The sequence below is a fragment of the Podarcis melisellensis genome, assembly GCF_964234715.1.
Source record: "Podarcis melisellensis genome assembly, chromosome: 2".
Lineage (NCBI taxonomy): Eukaryota > Metazoa > Chordata > Lepidosauria > Squamata > Lacertidae > Podarcis > Podarcis melisellensis.
In genome coordinates, this window is record NC_138529.1 from 16,795,924 (window position 1) to 16,814,787 (window position 18,864).

Consider the following 18,864-nt stretch of genomic DNA (forward strand, 5'->3'; position numbering starts at 1 on the left):
AGTTCACGTCACCCCACGGAAGAAAACAAAGGCCTCAAATTGTTTTTCATTCATTGTTAACTCCCCAGTCCCTATACTCTCCAATCTCTATACTTCCAAATTTTTGCAGGGATTTTACACTTTGCATACCCATGCAAAGCACCCGCCAAACCACAGAATGGTGTAGTGGTTAAGAGTGGTAGTCTCGTAATCTGGTGAACCGGGTTTGCTTCCCTGCTCCTCCACATGCAGCTGCTGGGTGACCTTGGACCAGTCACACTTCTCTGAAGTCTCTCAGCCTCACTCACCTCGCAGAGTGTTTGTTGTGGGGGAGGAAGGAAAAGGAGATTGTTAGCCACTTTGAGACTCCTTAAGGGGAGTGAAAGGTGGAGTATCAAGTCCAAACTCCTCCTCTTCTACTCTTCTTCCTCTTTTAAGGAAAAAAGTTTTAAACTATTCTTCTATAAAAGCACTCTATCAGTTAGAACTTTTGCATTCTCCATTCACTCAGAAGGCACTGCTAAGCCTGCCATTCAGCTCTGCCAAAATGAATAAATAAAGTTACAAGCATTTATTGATTGCAGTCAACAGGGAGACTTCTGAAATGTTATTAAGTGAACTAAAAGGTGTCTCTGATTCACATCAAAACCAAAAGTGCATTGCCTATTTGGGGCTCTGAGCTGAAGCAACCCCCAATTCAAGATTCCAAATTTGGTTGTGAACCATAATTTACAATGTAAAATTTGACACACTGGGGAGGACAGGGAATGGAAATAGGGACAAAGGTAAATAGTGAGTGAAATAATATGCAGTACAATTACAAATGCTTAGGTGCTGTCAACACTGAGTTTGCTAGGATCACACTAAGACTGTCTTAGGAGGAGGGAGTTCCAGTGAAATGGTTGAGTTTAAACATGAATACAGTGGTACCTCGGGTTACAAACACCTCGGGTTACAAACGCTTCGGGTTACAGACTCCGCTAACCCGGAAATAGTACCTCAGGTTAAGAACTTTACCTCAGGATGAGAACAGAAATCGTGCAGCGACAGCACGGCGGCAGCGAGAGGCCCTATTAGCTAAAGTGGTACCTCAGGTTAAGAACGGTTTCAGGTTAAGAACAGACCTCCGGAATGAATTAAGTTCGTAACCAGAGGTACCACTGTAGTAATATAGTAATATATCTTTAATATAATTAAAGATAAGTGTTGTACATTAATACTAATTTGGTTAACTGTCTTCCTTTCTGTTCCCTCATGATGTGGATGGGTTGTCCACTTTGTAAATAGCATAAAATAAAGGGCAGTGTCTCTCTTTCTCTCTGTGTGTGCATTCATTGAAATGAAAAACAATTTCTCTTATTTTATATTGTTTTATAAATACAGCCAACTACAGTGGTACCTTGGGTTACAAACACTTTGGGTTACAGACTCCGCTAACCCAGAAGTAATACCTCGTGTTAAGAATTTTACCTCAGGATGAGAACAGAAATCGTGTAGCGGCAGCACGGCGGCAGCGAGAGGCCCCATTAGCTAAAGTGGTACCTCAGGTTAAGAACGGTTTCAGGTTAAGAACAGACCTCCGGAACGAATTAAGTTTGTAACCAGAGTGTAATGGTTCTAGTGGTTGCTCGTGCGTAAGTCGTCACCACACCTGGCTGGGTTACCTGGGTGAACCCTTTCTGTCCGGGCAGCCACCCATCCGTGGCTGTCTCAATCACTGGCAGAATCCGTCAGTGGGCGTTTCTTGAACTTCTTCCAGCAAAGAAGTTCTTTGACGCCTAGTCTCCTCCTACTCTCCCTGCGCGGAAATCTTCTGCACAGGGAGGGTGTGGGCAGCGGAGGACCCGTGCTCTCCCCGCTGGTCTCCAGCAAAGAGTCATGGAGCCTCCTCACCGATTCCCCCATCTGCCCCCCTTCACCACTGGTGCTATGCTGATTTCCTTCCCCAGCAGATGGGCTGCCTCTCTCCCTACTGGGACGCTCTCCGGCATCCCTCTGGAGCCCTCCCTCCTCCTCTGGCTCCGATGGCAGTTCCCTGACACAGAGGTACCACTGTAGTAATCAGGTTACACATCTCTACAGGAAGCAACCTGAATTTAGCATAATTTTAATACCACTCAATATCACTTAATCTTTTGATTATCATTTTGCAACCATTTTGAGGCTCATGTCATGACACCCTAGTTCAGCCGTGGCCAATGCAGCGCTTACCACAGAGTGATTTGCCTCGAGTTACCCTGTGAATTTCATGGCTGAATGGAGATGACCTCCCCTAATCTCTTACATCATGGTGGTGATTGAGTTGCTTGTTCTAGTCTTCCTTTTGCAGGGAAAATACCTAGGAGAATACAATACAAAAAAAGAAAACAGTAGGTCTCTATTCTCAGAGATAATATAGTAAAATATGGTTCCCTTTAGAAAGATAAGTGTTTTCCAAAGTTGGGAGGGGTGGAATAAACAGCAGAGTTCTCTATATTCACTATTTTACTTTCAGTCTGTGTTGTCAGGCTTGGTAAATTTTTAAGCAGCTGTCAAAGCAAATTTATTACAGAAGAGGCCTACATTCTTGCGTAATCCAGAAGGGAAAAGCCCCACTGAGTGATTTTACTTCATCCTTTGTCTGTACAACACTTTAAAAGCCTCACCTACTTAAGATTCAAGAAAAGCATTAGTCAAAATTTTCAGCTCTGGAAATTGTATATATATAGTCCTGACAGCTTAACTTCCAAGTTACCTTAAGTGACTTCTTGAAATGATAGAGGCTTTCTCTCTGTGTATACTGAAGAAGAATTGTGCATTCATGAGTAAGTTTGTAGCAAATAGTATGTTTCTTATATGTGGAACACAGGCCAGTCATTGGATTTTGAATAGAGCAGAACCCCCCAGAATGGATTGGGGTTTCTGTTCCTGCAGATAAAAAGACCAAAATACCAATAGGACCCCAATATCCTCTCCTGCCAACTTTCTCATTGAAAGAACACCAGTAGATCCACAATTTTACTCTTTATAGGCTGCATAGTCTTAAGGGCTGCCCATGCAATGGATATTTTTGGTAGTGACAGAGGAATATGCCAGTATGGGGTTTTTTCAGTTTCTCGTTTTTCCAGTTTTAAATTGATTTCCCCACATTTCTACATCAGCTTGCAATTTATTTATTTTTTTAAGTGCTGATGAAATTGTGATGGATTTTAGCATACAGATTTTTGTATGCAATTCAGCCTAATATACACATTCTTCCAAACAATTTCCCCGGCATAATGTAATTTGTATGTGAAGTTCATTGATATTTGCACTTTTATGCACACTTCCCCCTAATAAAGGCACACAATGTTTTGCATATTGTTTATTTGGAAAACACCATTGCTCTATCTGGAGCAGCTGAAATGTTGATGGTAGCTGCATTTCAGTTCACTTATTGTTTGGGGAAGTACAAATTAAGTAGGTCTGCCTTAGAGTGATATCCAAACCAAGTATCTCCCTCATGCTTTGTTCCAGGGATCGAGCATATGCCACTCATCCTCTCTTCATTCAGTCATCCCTGCTACCACCATGGCTGCTAACCTCCACAGGCAAAATTTTATTGACAGATTTATGACAGTAAAGTATGGCTGTGGCTGCCACAAAAGCAGAGAGTGATAAGGGCCATCTAAGTATCACTGCGGACAGTCCTGTCTATGAATAGCATTATCTGACCATACAAACCCAAGATTGAGCCACTCATACGCAGGTATGAGTATAATAATGATGGATGTGTTCCTTCTGCTACTGTTGTTGATAGCTCTGGGTCTAGGTTCGGACAGATACAAGGTTAAATTCTTATAGTGAATTCCTCCCAAGGTTCATAACACATTATCGGATATATATATATGTTGCCGTCTTACACGTATGTATTTCTTCTTCTTCTTCTTCTTCTTCTTCTTCTTCTTCTTCTTCTTCTTCTTCTTCTTCTTCTTCTTCTTCTTCTTCTTCTTCATCCTTGCTATATTAGTCTTTTGAGGAGGCTTTGTGGTTCTCTTTTTTAAAAGTTGCAGTTGAATACATTCATCTCCATAATGAAGGGCTTTCCATAATGTATAATGATAGTGGAATGTATATGTCAGGGAACTGCCATCAGAACGAGAGGAGGAGGCGAGGCTCCATGACGATGCTGGAGAGGGGCCAAGTAGGGAGAGAGGCAGGACTCCTGTTGGGGAAGAAAATCAGCGCAACACCAGGGATGGAGGGGGGCCAATGGGGGAAGCAGAGAGCAGGCTCAGAGACTCTTCACTGGACACCAGCGGGGAGAGCACAGGTCCTCCGCTACCCACGCCCTCCCTGCGCAGAAGACGTCCGCGCAGGGAGAGTAGGAGGAGACTGGGCGTCAAACAACTTTTATGTTGGAAAAGGTTTAAGAAACGCCCACTGTCGGATTCTGCCAGCGACTGAACAGCCACGAAGGTGAGGGGCTGTCCAGCCAGGAAAGGTTTAATCAGGCCACCTAGCCAGGAGTGGCGGCAACTAACGCACGAGCAACCCCATATAACCATTACAGTATACATATACTATCAAGCACCTTACCTTGACAGGAGGTGTTAAAAGGTATGTTTTGCAGCTTCATTTTATAGTTTCTGTTGTGTGTTTAAAACACACCTATTTTCCCTGGCCACTCACATCCGAGATACAAATTTCCAGGACCCACCCTATTACCACGACTGCGTTTTGTTTTAAACTCTTCTTAATAACGAATTTTAAATTGCTGTAACCTTTTGGAAAAGGGCAGGTAAGAAATCGAAATAGTAATCATAATACACAAGATGGACAATTCTCTGCAAAAGCAAACCCGTTTGTTGTCAGGCGTGGAGAGTCTTCCCCTCCCTTCAGTAACTTCACAGGCAAGAATTAACAAGCACTTTATATTTTATAGTCCTTTTTATTCAGTCATCTGGTTGCAAGCAAAAATCCACATCTCTCCACAAGGAGAGTAGTTGGCTACTCTAAATCCCGCCCCCCTTCTATCTCCAACAACATCCTGGATGCCAACAGGAAGTTCCTCCTCCTCTCTGCATTCTCTGTTCTCTAATATGGGCGGACATCCTAGTTCTTTGGGAGAGAGGGTCCCCTAAACTCTCTAATGACATCTTTGCTGGCTGTTCCCTCCCTTCTGTTTCACTTTCCATTATCTCAAAACTAGGCAACTCCTGTCTAAGCTTTTCAGGGTCTGTGTCACTCTCTGCTCCAGAAACCATTGGAAACAAAGAGGGGCAAATCTTCCCCCTCCTCCCCCTCTTCAAAGAGGAGCTGATCTGCCTAAGAATGCATCCCACAACCCTCTGATTTAGACCATTCCATGACATTTGTTCATTTATTTTTTTCTAATTTTTGCCATGTTTACACTGTGATTCCCCCACAAGTACTTCCAAAAGTGTGTGAAGGCCAATCTTGCTGTCATCAGCAGATTAGTTCCTCTTATCCTTCTAACCTTATTTGGTTTTTCAGATTAAAGTTTTACAATCACATATCCAACATACAACATAAAAACAAGATTCCAAAGAATCTCTTGGACTTGCCTCCTTCCCTTTGTGGGTCCTATTGTTAATCATTTCCTCCTGAATCTTTTATGATAATCCAAATCTTTTACATCTCCATTATGTCCAAAGTTCACCATTAAACTACAAATTTAATGTTAGCAAATCCTACTAAGGATTTTAGCTGTTTACAATGGTTTTTAAGATACATTATAAATTTTCCCCATTCCTTATTAAAATTCTGGTCTTCCTGATTTCTGATTCTTCTGGTCATTTTTGCCATTTTGGCATAATCCATCAACTTCATCTGCCATTCTTCTCTGGTAGGGACTTTATCTTATTTCCATCACTAGGCCAATAACATCTGTGCAGCTGTGGTCGCATACATAAATAGTCTTTTCTACTCCCTTGGGGTTTCAGCACCTAGGATTCCTAAAAGAAAGACTTTGGGTTTTTTAGAAAAAAGTTATTTTAAACATTTTTTCTAACTCATTATATATCATTTCCCAAAATTCTTTTGCTAACTTACATTTCCACCACATATCTAGGGAACCCTTTTAAAGCATGCCCTTACTCCTCAATTGTCCCAACTAAATTGTGACGTCCCATTTTGAAAGAGTCGTGCTCTCACACGAGAGCACAGCGTCAAAAATTGTGTGCAAGAACAGCACCCAAAAATGTGTGGTTTGGGCACTGTGTTCTTGTATGGGTCACATGACTTGTGCCAAAGTGTGGCCCTGGAAGATGGGCACCCTGGTTTTCCACTGCAACATTTCAGGTGGATAATATACATCTCCAAATCCAGATTTTGAAGACCTGCAGGATATTGACTGCTTATGAAATTTTAATCTCACCTGTATGTTAGATGTGCCATACAGTGGAATAAATACTCTGGAGAACCAACAAGGCAACAGTTGTCTACAGTTAACTGAGAGAGAGAAGAGCCAGGTAACATGAAAAGTTCCCAATTCTGCTTCGGGGTGGAGCGAAGAGGGTGAAGCCAAGGTGTATTCACCCACTGAGCACCTGCCTGCCTTTGGCCCAGCCACCCCTAAATATTTGATCAAGGTTATCTCCTCAGAACTGAAAAGAAATCTCTGCCTCTCACCTTTGTCTTCCCATCTCCCAGGGTTTGCCGTAGTTTGGTAGCTTGAAGTTTATTGGTTTGTTGTTTCTGCGCAGGTTGAATCTCAATGAAATCAGGTCAGGACAGTCAGTCTGCCTCCAACTGTCTTTTTTGTTTATAATTCAGCAGGTGGTCCAAATGAACAGGGGAGGAAAGATTGATTTTGCATAGAAGTGCAGTATAATCTGATACATAACTTCGCTAATGAACATACAAAACTGCTTTATAATGAGTCAAGCAATCGCTCCATCTAGTCCAGTGGTGTCCACCTGGGCTGGCAGCAGTTTCCTGGGGTCTTTTTACAGCCCTGCAATGTGTTTATTCTTTAATTGGCAATGTTAGGCATTGAATTTGCAACATTATTCATGCAATCTCAAATCCTGCATTTCACCATTCAGCTAGGAAGCTCTGGTTAACAATGTTTTTAATGGACTATTTTTAAATTTGTCTCTGCAGGCATGAATGAACACCTCCATGAAAACTGGGCTCCTCATAGCACTCATTGTTGTTGCTCTGAAGGAAGACTGTCTTCCTTTCTTTATGCTGGTACCAAGTAACTATCTCTCAACTCATTGCATTATCTTGCTATATTGACTCTTTGGGGCATTGTTTAGCAGGTTTAGTTGTTGATGATGTTATTGATATTATATTTTGTACCTTTCATATTAGATCTTATAATGGTTTGTGTGGAAATTGTTCGGTTTGATTGTGTACTTTTTGATGTGTTTTATTGATTGTCACAAATGACCACAAATTAAAAGAACTTGCTGGGACACAGACTTTAGTTGATGCTATCCTGGGACATGGGTGGCGCTGTGGGTTAAACCACAGAGCCTAGGGCTTGCCGATCAGAAGGTCGGCGATTCAAATCCCCGCGACGGGGTGAGCTCCCGTTGCTTGGTCCCTGCTCCTGCCAACCTAGCAGTTCAAAAGCAACTTCAAAGTGCAAGTAGATAAATAGGTACCACTCCGGCAGGAAGGTAAACGGCGTTTCCATGCGCTGCTCTGGTTTGCCAGAAGCGGCTTAGTCATGCTGGCCACATGACCCGGAAGCTGTATGCTGGCTCCCTCGGCCTGTAAAGCGAGATGAGCGCCGCAACCCCAGAGTCGTCCACGACTGGACCTAATCGTCAGGGGTCCCTTTACCTTTACCTATCCTGGTCCCATCTCTGCCAAACTGGTACTGTCAGGAAATGACTGGAGGTAGAACAACTATGTAACTTCCAGACTGCTTCTGAAAATAGATTCTGTAAGGAATATATACTCAGAGGAGCTTGAAAAGTCTCAGAGCAGGCTAGTTTTTAGATAATCAATTTGTGTCGCTTAGTCCAATACAACGAAAGAAAAAAGAAAATGCTAGAAGGGAAGGGGTGAAAATAAAACATTTTAAATCAGGCATGCCATTACTAAAGAAATGCCACATCTTTCACATCTCTCTGATTCCACAAATCTGTAAAAGTTATTAATCCTAAGAAAACAAATCAGAAACCTTTATGTCAGAGTATTTCTCCTGCTCCTGTGAGGATTGCTAGGCAATAAATATTAAATGCATTCACTGTTTTAGAAAAGGATACATTACTTCACTCTTCTGTGGTGTTACGTGACTGAAGGAAGCAGAGTAAATCAAGAGGATGACAAAATAACTTTAGCTGCACTATGCAGATTAGGAGAATAATATCGAGAAAATTGGAAAGTCGCCTCCCATGTAATAAAAAAGCAATCTTTAAGTGCGTTGTGATTTTCGACAACACCCTCCCACCAAATGGAACCAACTCAGTATGGAAGTCCTTGCCATGATCTCTTGGGATTACATACCGACCCAGTGGTCTGACCCAATTTTCAACTTTTCTTCAGTTTAGTCAGTGATTGCTGCTTCATGATCTGGGTATTGTGTGGGCTTTATTGAATGTTGTACTGAAGTAAGTTATTGTAGTCCATTTTTATACATTCATCTCTAGGAACATGGGCAGCAGCTTAATGCAGAGTCAAAGCTCTGGTCCGTCTAGGTCACTAATGTCTACACACTTCTGGGCAGTGTCTTTCCCAGGTTTCAGGCAGGGGTCTTTCCCCAGCACTAACTGGATTAAAATGACACAAAGCATGTGTGTTAGCATTGAACTATGGGACCGTCCTTGAATCCAGTGGTGTAGCGTGAGTTGCCAGTGCCTCGGGCCATGCAGAGGGAGGGAAACAGACAGAGTACACATGCGCATTCAACTGCCTAATGGCATCTGCATCACTCAGGAGATCCCAGCCACAGGAAAAAAATCCAACAGTTGTTCCATTATCTGGAGAGGTCACTTTCTCATTCACATGGAGAAACTGTTTCCAATGGAGCCCAGTGATGGCAGGGCATGGCTGTATTGAGGCAGCACAAGCTGTTGAAATTTTGTGCCCCTAACAATTTTGCACCCTGGGCAAGTGCCCCGGTGGCCCCCCCCCAATGCTATGCCATGACTTAGATCTCCAAGTCTCCTATTTGGGCCTTCATCCCTTCCATGATCAACAATGCAGGAACAAGGTATGGGGTACATTGAGTAACCCCACTTCTGACATTCTACATGTACAAGTATTGATGTACAGTGGTACCTCTAGTTACGAACTTAATTCATTCTGGAGGTCCGTTCTTAACCTGAAACCGTTCTCAACTAGAGGCGTGCTTTCATTTATGGGGCCTCTTGCTGCCACTGTGCCACCGGGACACGATTTCTGTTCTCATCTTGGGGCAAAGTTCTCAACTCGAGGTAACTCTTCCAGGTTAGCAGAGTTTGTAACCTGAAGCATTTGTAACCTGAAGCATTTGTAACCTGAGGTGTTTGTAACTCGAGGTACCACTGTACATTGGATGAGGCACATGTAGCATTAGGGCTGGGGCTACTTGGTGTGACCCTGATCCTTGCTCCTCCATTGTTTAACTTCTTCTCCTCCTCTTCCTCCTCTTCCTCCTCCTCCTCCTTCTCCTCCTCCTCACTCATAGCCAAGTAAGATTGTCTTTGATGAGCACAGTTTTAACAGTGGGTAAGTGACTGTAAGTGACTGTGGAGGCCAATTCTGGATCCACACATCCTTCCACAGTGGGGACATAGGTTTCTGGGATCCCTCCCAGATCATGGTGAGGGTTTGCCAAGCATGCCTTCCTCTTTACATGTTTCTCCCTTTTGTCCTGAGTCCGAGCATCTTCAAAGCTTGTGACACCTTTGGTAAAGGCTGGAGCGCTCACAGGCCAGTGTTTCCCAGTTGTCAGTGTTTATACTACTTTTTTTTTTTTTTTAGATATGCCTAGAGAGAGTCTTTAAACCTCTTTTGTTGACCACCATTCCGCTTTCCATTTTTAAGTTCGGAATAGAGTCGTTTAGCCGTTGTTTAACATGGGAGTGATGAATCCCCAAATTAAAAATAATGATGATGATGTCCATATTTTCATCAGAGAAATGTTGGAGGGTATGTGAGTTGTGACCTCCTTTCAATCTCTCCTTTCAGTGGGGAAGAGGCATTGCTTAAGTCTGTTCTAGGGCCACCTACTTCCTCCAGCGTTGGACATATCTGCTTTTATGCACCCGTGAGGGCGGGGGGAGTGGATGTAACAGCCAATCACTACACCACAGCACTTAAGGCCTGCTGGTATTCACTTTGGAGAGGCTGGTTGAGCCACAATGTGAAATCCTGTGCTGGTCGCCTCTGACCTCTCATAGATGGGAAACAGAAGATCACACACTGACTGTATGTTAACCAAAGCTGCCCTACAAAAATGAAAAAAAGGAATAAAGACTTCATCAGTAGAGAAGAATGTGTACACGGTGCCGTCAACGTATTGCCTTTAAAATTCTTCCAGCTCTTTTCTTCAGATACACATGAAGAATATGCAAATAAGAAATGAATTCAGATTTATCCTATTAATTATGCAATAGGAATTATTCACTCGGTGCTGGTATTTTCATTAAGCGATACTCAAACCTGTCAAAGCAGTGTGCGTTGTTAAAAAGACGGCAAACACACACACACACGCCTGATTTAAAGCAACTCTTTACGACAAAAATGTTTTCAACAAGAAGCAATCCATTTGTCAGATAATGGGAGGAAATCTATAACAGGCTAGGGAGCTTTTTTACTTTTTGAAGATGAAAACAACATTGCATGCCCTATTGGCAGTGACAGCGTTTGGAGTGATAGGCTCGCTCGAAGTTTTCCTTTGCTTTCAGTATGGTTGGCATGGTGAGGCAGACCCACAGAGCTGTCCTTCCAGTATTGACACCATTACAGCTTAGCTGGACCTGTGAAGGAACATTGTACATCTCATTTGACTGAAGGGTACATACTGAGGACCTCGGCTTGGTCTCATGCCATTGCTTTCCCATGACTCTTCTCACAAATGGTGCCTCTGCCTGAGTTTTAACCCTGCCATGGGCCCTGCAGAGAGCCCCTCAAACTCCCAAGACCTTTGCATGGAACCACTGTAAATGTGAAGCCATCCAGAGCAAAAGGGAAGAAACGTGTGGGTTACAGGCTACATCTAAGAACCAGATATGGTACCGGTTGCTGCTTCTGTATAGAAGCATGAGAAGGAGAAGAAGGAACAACCATCTTCTTAAAAATTCTTGGTCGCTTTCTGCTTCATATCCCAGAGGTAGACGCTGGGAATTCCTCATGCATGGAGTTTTTGACCTATTTCCCCCCACCTAACTGTAAGTGCTTAACGGTTATTGCTGCATGGAGAGAGAAATACTAAAGTAATTTACTGGCTTTTCACTTTGCCTGAGGGTTACTTCAGCATATTCACTCAATAACCTGTTTTGTTTATTGCTGCTGCCATCTTCTGAAGCAGTTTTCCCCTCCCCCTCCCCCCCTCCTTCCAAATTACTTGCACATCAAATTTTTATGCATATAGAGTATCCATGCAAGCTGCAGTCTGCGAAGACTCATGCCTTCCAGTAAATCGTGAATAAATTACCAGTGGAATTCATGCACACTCACAGGAACATTAAAGCAAGACGGAAATGTATTCCAAAGAAGTGGGCAAATGCACGGGCCATAATGCTAAATACATAGGTTAGCATAAAACGATGTTTAATTTATTGACTCTGCAGCTGCGCATATGTTATAAGGGAAATCTTCAGCCAGAATTTTAACGCCACACAGTCTACAGATGTCATTATACAAAGTCAAACATTTATATCTCTAAACTCGACTGTCTGACATTTAGAACTGTGTTGATGTAGGAGAAGAGCTGGCATCCCATATGTTTTCTTGATGTTCCTTTTCATTTTTTATAAGCTGGCCCAAATTGTTACTGTATGAGATGGAGGGCTGATTCAAGCACTTTTTAAAAACTGCACAATCTCAATATGGTGGCGTCTGTGGGACTGAAAGAATGAGAAGCTTCTGAGTGCCTTTCATCTTTCAGACCCAGTGGGGTTAAACTGATACAGCCCAGTGTCATGCTCACAGTAATTAAATAAGAAACGTTAAGAGACATAAAGAGACAAAATGAAGCAAGCATCTCTACAACTTGTATTAGGTGACTCTGCTTTGGTTATCCCAATAAAATCTTCTGCTGATACGTGTATAAAAGAATCTCTGAGACATCGAACCAGGGAGATAATTGTTCAGTTTCTGTTAATTGATTCTCATGGGAAACTTGCAGATTCTGGCTTCAAACAATTAACTCAAGGCAGTGTCAATTTACTCTTGGCAGAAAGCCCAGGTCAGCTTGACCTAGAAACTGCTTACTCTGATTGGTTAACGACCAGCACTCAACTCTGTTATCTAGGAATGCTAGCTCAGTTTGTGTGAGGTGTGTTAGGAGTAGAAGTGCTGTGTATGGTTTTGAGAGAGAGAGAAAGAGAGGATTTATTTTGCTTTTATTTGTATGCAGAAACTCTGCTGGTTTTATTTTCTCCTTTTTAATAAATCCTGTAAATAGTTATTCTGAGTCTAGCTGACTAGTCATTACTGCCGCAACTAGCTTCTTCGCTGTGCAGGAAAACTCTGCTACGTTTGGGCTAAAGCCAATAGGGCTATGCCTGACACTTCAAAGTTCCAAGAGGTTATGGGTATTGTGCTGCCGGCCTGAGTTGTGGTGGTGTCAGCATCAACGGCGTTGGTTCCAGTAGTTCCAGAAGTTGTTGTTCCTGGCTGGTTCCTGACCGTGGTGAGCTGGTGACGCAGCGGACAGAAGGACAACAGCTGCAGCGTGTGAGTGCTGGGTGCTGTGGTTCCTGTTCTCTCTCTCGGTGGTCGTGAGTAGCTGGTTCCGGGTTCCAGGGACATCGCTCTCAAGATGGCCTCACAACCAGTTCAGATGGCTTTTGAGCGTCTGAATGACTCCAATTACTTGCTGTGGTCGGAACGCATGCAGGCAGTGCTGCAGAGGGATCGTCTCTGGCAAGTGGTGAGTAAGTTTCCTGCGAAGCCTGATGATGAAGACCTCGATAAAGACCAAAGAGCAAGGGCCACAATTGTCTTGGGGCTGGAAGATTCCCAGTTGCCGTATGTGAGGGGAATCAAGACAGCTAGAGGTGTGTGGCAAGCACTTAAAGAACTCCATGTGCGTGAGACAGCGGTTTCCAAGCTGTTCATTCGCAAGGCATTGTACAAGGCAATGTTACAGCCTGGGGTTACAATGCAGGAACACCTACACAGTTTACAGTTAAAGTTTACTGCGCTACAGGAAAGAGACTGTGCGTTAGACCAGCAGGAGAAGGTGGCTATTATTTTGAGTTCTCTCCCGGAAAGCTGGGATAATTTAGTTTTGTCTCTAGAAGGCATACAGGAGCGTGATTTATCAGTCAGTTACGTTACTGGGCGTTTGATTGAAGAATGGCAGAAGAGGCAAGAAAGGTCGTTGGCTGCAGAGGCTTCTACAGGCGGGCGGTTTGGAAGGAGTTCTCATGCCGTGCCAGAGGTGAAGCAAAAGCAGCGTACCGGTGAGGAGTCAGCGTTTGCTGTTAGGCGTTGTTTCCGATGTGGGTCCTCAGCGCATCTAAAACGACAATGTCCGGAGTTGGTCAAGTCTCAGTTGCCGGTGCAGGAGCAGAGACGAGATCAGCAGCAGCAGTGGAAAAAGAAATTCTTCAAACGAAAACATTCGGCTCAGCTGGTGACCGCCGAGGTCAAGATTGCTGATGAGAAACAAGCTGTCTGGGTGGTCGATTCGGGGGCGTCTCGGCACATCGTAAACTCAGATGACTTGTTTGTTTCCAAGAACTCAGCACAGCGCAGCCAGGTGGCTCTAGCAGACGGAAGTACTTCCGAAGTGATTTCGGGGGGTGCAGTTTTTGTTCCTTGTCTTCGTGAATGCCTGCAAAATGTACTGTGTGTGCCTTCATTAAGGAGCAATCTGATGTCTGTAGATTGTTTGCTAAAAGCTGGGTTTAAAGTGTGTTTTGAAGGAGACAGTTGCATCATTAAGAAGGCTGGTGAGATTTTAGGCACTGCTAAGTCAGAGGGAGGCTTGTTTTGGCTTAAAGCAGGATCTCAAGTTGCAGCAGTAGTCAGTAAATCTCAGCCTGCAGTGAATAACAAAGCTATACATGACAACTGTGTGCACTTATTGCATAGGAAACTGGGGCATGCTGGCTGGAAAAGTGTACTAAAAATGTCTGAATTGGCTGATGGGGGTGATTTAAAGAGTTGTAACAAGTACCTTGATTGTAATGTTTGCAAAAAGGTTAAAACCCACAGAGTCTCTTACCCCAGAAGTGACAGAGTTAGTGAGTCACCGCTACAGCTGGTTCACATGGATGTAATTGGTCCATTTGCTGTAAGCAGGGGTGGATCGCGTTTTTCACTAACAATTGTGGATGACACCACACGTTATTCTTGGGTTTTTCCCATGAAGAACAAGGGTGACGTGTTCACTAAGTTTAAAGGCTGGGTGGCATCTGTGGAAAGATTTCTGTCCACTAAACTTAAAAGGATTCAGACGGACAGAGGTGGCGAATTTATGTCAAATGCCTTTAGAGATTGGTTACAGAAGCGTGGCATTGGGCATAGAAAAACAAATGCTTTTTCCCCAGAGGAGAATGGCGTTGCAGAGCGAAAAAACAGATCTTTGCAAGATATGATGTTTGCCATGCTTGATGATGCTGATTTGCCCATGTCTTATTGGGGGGAGAGCATGCTCACCGCGTGTTATCTCCAAAATAGGCTCTTTCATCAAACAATAGGTACAACTCCGTACTTTAAATTGTTTCAGAAAAAACCCAAAATTGACCATTTGCATGTGTTTGGATCAAAAGCCTGGGTATTAATTCCAAAACAAATGAGAAAGAAGGGAGATCCTAAGACCAAACAGTTAGTGTTTGTGGGTTACCAGGAGCTGGGAAAAGGTTTCCGCTTTGCTGAAGGGACAAATGGCATTGTGATCTCCAGGAATGCCAGTTTTTGTGAACATAGTGGCTGGGAGAGACTACATGCCAATACTGAGGTTTGGTTTGAACCTTCCCAGGAGCTTCATGACTCTGAAGGTAGACACAGGGAGTCAGAGTCTGAGGGGGAGGAAAGTTCAGATAAGAGCTCTCAAGAAAGTGGAGTTAGCCAGAGACCAGTTGCTAAGCAACAAAAGAGAGGTCGTAGTTCTGAAGAGGAAAGTGGGTCAGAAGAAAAATTTTCTCCCAGAAGATCTAAAAGACAAAAAAAAGGAGTGCCTCCAGTGCGTTTTTCTCCTGATACTGCAAATGTTTTTAGTGTGATTGCAGAACCCAAGAGTTTTCAGGAGGTGTTAAAGTTACCAAAAGAGGAGGCAGAGCGCTGGAAACAGGCAATGGAGGAAGAGATGTCCTCTCTGAATGAGCACAAGGTTTTTACACCAGTAGCAGCGCCTGAGGGGGCAAAGATTGTAGGCTGCAGGTGGGTGTACAAACTTAAACCTCTGGTGACAGGAGAGTACAAATACAAAGCTCGTTTAGTGGCACAAGGATACTCTCAGAGGCCTGGAAAAGATTATGACGAGACTTAGGCCTGGTTAGGACATATCTAGGGTTGGAAGTGTGCTGGGCCCAAGATGGCAGCTGCCTAATTAGTCAGCAGAACAAAATTAAACAACTACTGACGACATACAGAATGCAGGATTGCAAAGGGGCAGTGGTGCCTATGGATCCAGGTTTCATAAAAACACTTCATACAGATGAGAGTCCTGAATTTGAACATCCTAATGTATATCATTCTGTAATTGGAAGTTTATTGTATCTAGCACAGTGGTCCAGACCTGATATTAGTTATGCAGTAGGCATATTAAGTAGATTGGTCTCAAAACCCACACTAAATGCCTGGAAAGCGGTAAAACAAGTTCTGAGATATCTCAAACAGACAATTGGCTATATGTTACAATTAAATTCTTCAGAGGATGAAACGTTGAGTTGCTACTGTGATAGTGATTGGGGAAATTTGCCGGATAGAAAATCTGTCACAGGACTGGTCATAATGGTCGGTGCAGCTTTAATCAGCTGGCGGTCGCACAAGCAAGACATTGTAAGTGTGTCATCAACAGAATCCGAGTACGCCGCATTGAGTGAATTGTGCAACGAGGTGATTTATTTCAAGCATTTGTTAGCAGATTTAAATGTAAATCGTGGAGAACCAGTACGAGTTTACATTGATAATCAGGCTTGTATAACTTTAAGTAAAACAGAGGGTTTCAAATCACGTTCCAAACATATCTCTGTAAAATACCAAAATGTACGTTGCTGTGTACAAGACAATATAATCACATGTACTTATGTATCAAGTGAAGAAAATGTAGCAGATGTGTTAACTAAGCCATTGGCAAAGGTAAAGAACAAGCGAATGTGCAAGGGTTTAGGTTTGCTGGAAAAATGATCTTCTACATAGGTGTATTTGATGTTAATTGTCCAGCAGAATCTGTGAGGGGGTGTTCAGTTTCTGTTAATTGATTCTCATGGGAAACTTGCAGATTCTGGCTTCAAACAATTAACTCAAGGCAGTGTCAATTTACTCTTGGCAGAAAGCCCAGGTCAGCTTGACCTAGAAACTGCTTACTCTGATTGGTTAACGACCAGCACTCAACTCTGTTATCTAGGAATGCTAGCTCAGTTTGTGTGAGGTGTGTTAGGAGTAGAAGTGCTGTGTATGGTTTTGAGAGAGAGAGAAAGAGAGGATTTATTTTGCTTTTATTTGTATGCAGAAACTCTGCTGGTTTTATTTTCTCCTTTTTAATAAATCCTGTAAATAGTTATTCTGAGTCTAGCTGACTAGTCATTACTGCCGCAACTAGCTTCTTCGCTGTGCAGGAAAACTCTGCTACGTTTGGGCTAAAGCCAATAGGGCTATGCCTGACACTTCAAAGTTCCAAGAATAATGATGCCTGTAAAGTACTGTTCATTGCAGTGGGAGATCCTGGGCCTCTACATCCTGCAGCAAATGTGTGTGAGCTTTTGACAACCTAATTTATCTAACTTGGCAGTAATTACGGTTGCAATGAGCTAGCTCTTCTTCGCTCGGCACTCACCCACTTACCGCAAAAGCTCTTGGCCAGCAAAAGTTAAAGATGTACATGCAAAAGGTTGGTTGGTTCCGAGGCAAAATAAATCACTTTCCTGACAATGCACAGGGTTCAACTAATAGCCCGGGTTGTTGCACTGACTTAAGCAGTGAACAGGCAGATCACTGTTGCAGCACTGCATTCAATACTAGAATGTAGGCTAAGTGCTTGGTTCTGTCTGTACTATTCATAGGTAAAGGGACCCCTGACCATTAGGTCCAGTCGTGGCTGACTCTGGGGTTGCAGCACTCATCTTGCTTTATTGGCTGAGGGAGCCCGTGTTCAGCTTCCTGGGCATGTGGCCAGCATGATTAAGCCACTTCTGGTGAACCAGAGCAGCGCACAGAAATGTCATTTACCTTCCCGCTGGGGCGGTACCTATTTATATACTTGCACTCTGATGTGCTTTCGAACTGCTAGGTTGGCAGGAGCAGGGACCGAGCAATGGGAGCTATTCATAGTAAATTACTAATTCCTTATCATCCAAGTCCTATACCATTGTTGTTTAGTCGATTAGTCATGTCCGACTCTTTGTGACCCCAAGGACCAGAGCACACCAGGCACTCCTGTCTTCCACTGCCTCCTGGAGTTTCGTCAAATTCATTTTGGTCATTTCTATAACACTGTCCAACCATCTCATCCTCTGTTGTCTCCTCCTTGTGCCCCCAGTCTTACCCAACATCAGAGATTTTCCAGAGAGTTCTTCTCTTCTCATGAGGTGGCCAAAGTATTTGAGCCTCAGCTTCAGAATTTGTCCTTCCAGTGAGCACTCAGGGTTGATTTTCTTCCTTCCTATACCATACCCTCCAACATATCTCTGATGAAAATAAGGACGTCCCATTCCATAATGATAGTTGTACTATTTATATCCCACAAATCTTACTGGGTTGCCCCAGCGACTCTGGGTAGCTTCCAACATATATGAAAAGGTAATAAACCATTAAAGATTAAAAATAACCTGTATTGCCTTTAGATGGTTCAGGGGGTTGGATAACTCTAACATTTCTCCAATGAAAATTGGGACATCCTAAAGAAAAGTGGGGCATTTGTGGATCAAATCAGAAACCGGGATAGCTCTCGAGGTCTCAGTTTTTGCTTTGGATGACAGAGGACTTGGAGTCAATTGCCAGCCCAACCAAAGAATTGGGGGGAGAGTGTTCACTGGGTGGGGCAATAGCTTAGTGGTAGGAACATATTTTATATGTAAACAACCCTATGTTTGATTCTTAGCACCAGAGCATGGCTAGTAAAGAATTCTGCCTGAAACCCAAGGAAATGCTGCCAGTTAGTGTAGATAATATTGAACTAGGGATGCGGGTGGTGTTGTGGTCTAAACCACTGAGCCTCTTGGGCTTGCCGATCAGAAGGTCGGCGGTTTGAATCCCTGTGAGGGGGTGAGCTCCCGTTGCTCTGTCCCAGCTCCTGCCAACCTAGCAGTTCAAAAGTACGCCAGTGCAAGTAGATAAGTAGGTACCGGGAAGGTAAACAGTGTTTCCACGTGCTCTGGTTTCCGCCACGGTGTCCCATTGTGCCAGAAGCGGTTTAGTCATGCTAGCCACATGACCCGGAAAGCTGTTTGTGGACAAACGCCAGCTCCCTCAGCCTGAAAGGGAGATGAGCACCACACCCCATAGTGGGACAGGACTTAACCATCCAAGGGTCCTTTACCTTTTACCTATAATATTGAACTAGGTGGACCAGTGGGGCAGTATCCAAGAGAAGAAGAGAAAGGGGAAGATTCACTGCACAAGTGGAAA